The sequence below is a fragment of the Suricata suricatta genome, chromosome 5 (genome assembly GCF_006229205.1).
Source record: "Suricata suricatta isolate VVHF042 chromosome 5, meerkat_22Aug2017_6uvM2_HiC, whole genome shotgun sequence".
NCBI lineage: Eukaryota > Metazoa > Chordata > Mammalia > Carnivora > Herpestidae > Suricata > Suricata suricatta.
The window spans coordinates 85,509,707-85,512,369 of NC_043704.1; the positions used below are offsets into that span (position 1 = coordinate 85,509,707).

The window sequence follows — 2,663 nt, forward strand, 5'->3', positions numbered from 1 at the left end:
TCTTCTGTTGCATACAAATTTTAGGATTATTTTGTCTAGTTCTGTGAAAAATAGTGTTGCTATTTTGATAGGGATTTCATCAACTCTTGCTTTGGGTAGTGTGGACATTTTAGTGGTACTTGTCTCACCAGTCCATGAACATGATATATATTTTCATTTGTGTTGTCTTCAATTTCTTTCATTAGGGTCTTATAGTTTTCAGAGTATAGATTTTCTACTTTCTTGATAAAATTTATTCCTAATTATTTTATTCTTTTTGTTGCAATTATAAATGAGTTTGTTTTCTTAATTTCTTTTTGCTACTTCATTATTAGTGTATAGAAATGCAACATATTTTGTATATTTTGTATTCTGCAACTTTACTGAATTAATTTATCTGTTCTAATATTTTTTGGCTGAAAATTTTGGGTTTTCTGTATGTGGTATCATGTCATCTACAAATAGAGACAGTTTTATTTCTTTCCTACCAGTTTGGATGGCTTTTTTTTTTCTCTTTTTTTTTTTTATTGCTGCAGCTAGGACTTCCAGTACTAGGTTGAATAGAAGTGATGAAAGTGGACATCCTTTTCTTTTTCCTGAATTTGGATGAAAAGCTCTCAGTTATTCACCATTAGGTGGGTGGTAGTGTGTGTCCGGTGTGGCAGTGCAGGAGCCACTTTGGAGGGATGCCTTTTAAGGCAGGTAAGTTTGAAAGGGTGGGTCTGCGGGGAAATGGCAGGATGGGGCATGGGGTGCTAGCAAGGAAGATGGAGAGTGTTATCGCTCATTCCCACACGTGTCTAGGCATCTAAGACGGGTAGGGGAAAGGGGAGGTGTGGGCTGGAAGGAGAAGAGAAATGGCTCCTGTGAGCATTTTGTTGCCAGGGAAATCTGCAGATCCCTTCCCCTTCTGCACATGTTCTAAGATTATTCTGTAAATCTCCTTCACAATTACCCCAGGTGCTTTTCATACTGCTACTTCAGTGCTGTGTTTAGGCCAAGTTGTTTAGTATACTGGCTCATAAGGATGGGGACTCAGTTCCTGCTGCTCTCTGGCTCTCCTGGAGTTAAGTCCCATTGGTTTGGAAAGCCAGTTGTTATGGGGATTTTCTTTTCAGTAAGGGTCCCCAGTGTCAGGGGTACCTGGTCCTCTTACTATACTTGTGATGTCCTTCCCATTTGTGGTTGGTCACATATGGTGGGGGTATTTGATTCCCAACTGTGTTTCTGCCCTCCTACCCTTTTTGATGTCACCTTCTCTTTATGGTTAGCTGTGGAAGGTTGTTCTGCCAGTCATCAGGTTGTTTTTGAGTTAGTTGCAAAGTAACTGTTATCTTGGGTGTCTGTTGGACAAGATGAGTTCAGGATCCTCCTACTCCACCATCTTCCCAAAACACCAGCGTCCTACTTTTATTGTCTAATTTTATATTCCTTCTGGATTTATTTCTTTTTTGTATTGAATTTAAATATATTCAGTAGTTACTTTTTTCATTATATTGTTTTTATATATAAAAGTGCCTTTTCTCTTTTTTTGTGGTTTTATGGTTTTATTAACGCAAATACAACATGCACATAAGCTCATTTATTTGCTTTGCTGTGCAGCCTGGCATTGGCATTGATCACTCTGATGGCCAGCTGGGCTGCTCTTTCCCCAGTGGCTTTGTAGTTCTTGGAGGAGACATTGTATGCACTCTGCACAGTAAGATTTGTAGCACATCAGTAGCACTTCAAGCTCTTTGATGTTGTGGACTAGGAACTTGCAGAAGCCACTGGGAAGCATGTGCTTTGTTTTCTTGTTGCTCCTGTAACCAGGGCTGGGCATCAAAATCTGGCTCTTGAATCTTCTGTGCATCCTATTGTCAGTGCCTCTGAATCTCTAGCATTTGTGCTTAATTTTCACATATTAATCTGACTGGTACCGGATGAACTTCTTGGTCCTCTTTTTAACAATCTTGAGCTTCACCAGAAGCCTGAAAAGTGGCCATGATGCCGAGTAGGAGATAGCTGCCATCAGGCAGCACTGAGGAAGAAATTAAAAAAAAAAAAAGCCTTTACTTTTTAATTCTACTTTGACTGACTGGCATTGGTCAGTATGAGGATGGCATTGAGAAGGTTAGTTGCCTGTTTGTATATTTCTATTTTGAGGCACTCATTCTGTTTCAGGATCTCCTTGAAGAAAAAGAAGCTTGAGCATATATTAGGTTGCATGATAAGAAAATACTGATATTTGACTGATTTTGACTTACAAAACTGGCAGTTTCAGGTAATTCAGCCTAATTCAATTGAGTCAGATTCCTGCCTCAGGGTAGAACTGCTTCAATCAGGTTCAGAGAGATTGGTATATAAGGTGGATTGCTACTTTCATAACTAATAATGCCACCATAACTGCCATGGGAAACACCTCCTGGCACTCTCTGGCCAGAGTGACAGCTCCACCTTGTAGGTGGATCCACACAGGAAGTCAAATGATAAACCAGTTCTAAAATTTTTTTTAATGTTTTATTTATTTTTGATACAGAGAGAGACAGAGCATGAGAGGGGGAGGGGCAGAGAGAGAAGGAGACACAGAATCTGAAGCAGGCTCCAGGCTCTGAGCTGTCAGCACAGAGCCTGATGCGGGGCTCGAACCCACGAACGTGAGATCTGACCTAGGCCGAAGTCGGAGGCTTAACCGACTGAGCCAC

At 40.5% G+C, this 2,663-nt stretch overlaps 1 pseudogene; it reads right to left on the minus strand.

Annotated features, from left to right (window-relative positions):
- Positions 1–1,557: 1,557 nt before the first annotated feature.
- LOC115291195 overlaps positions 1,558–2,663 on the minus strand; it is a 6,125-nt pseudogene continuing 5,019 nt past the window's right edge.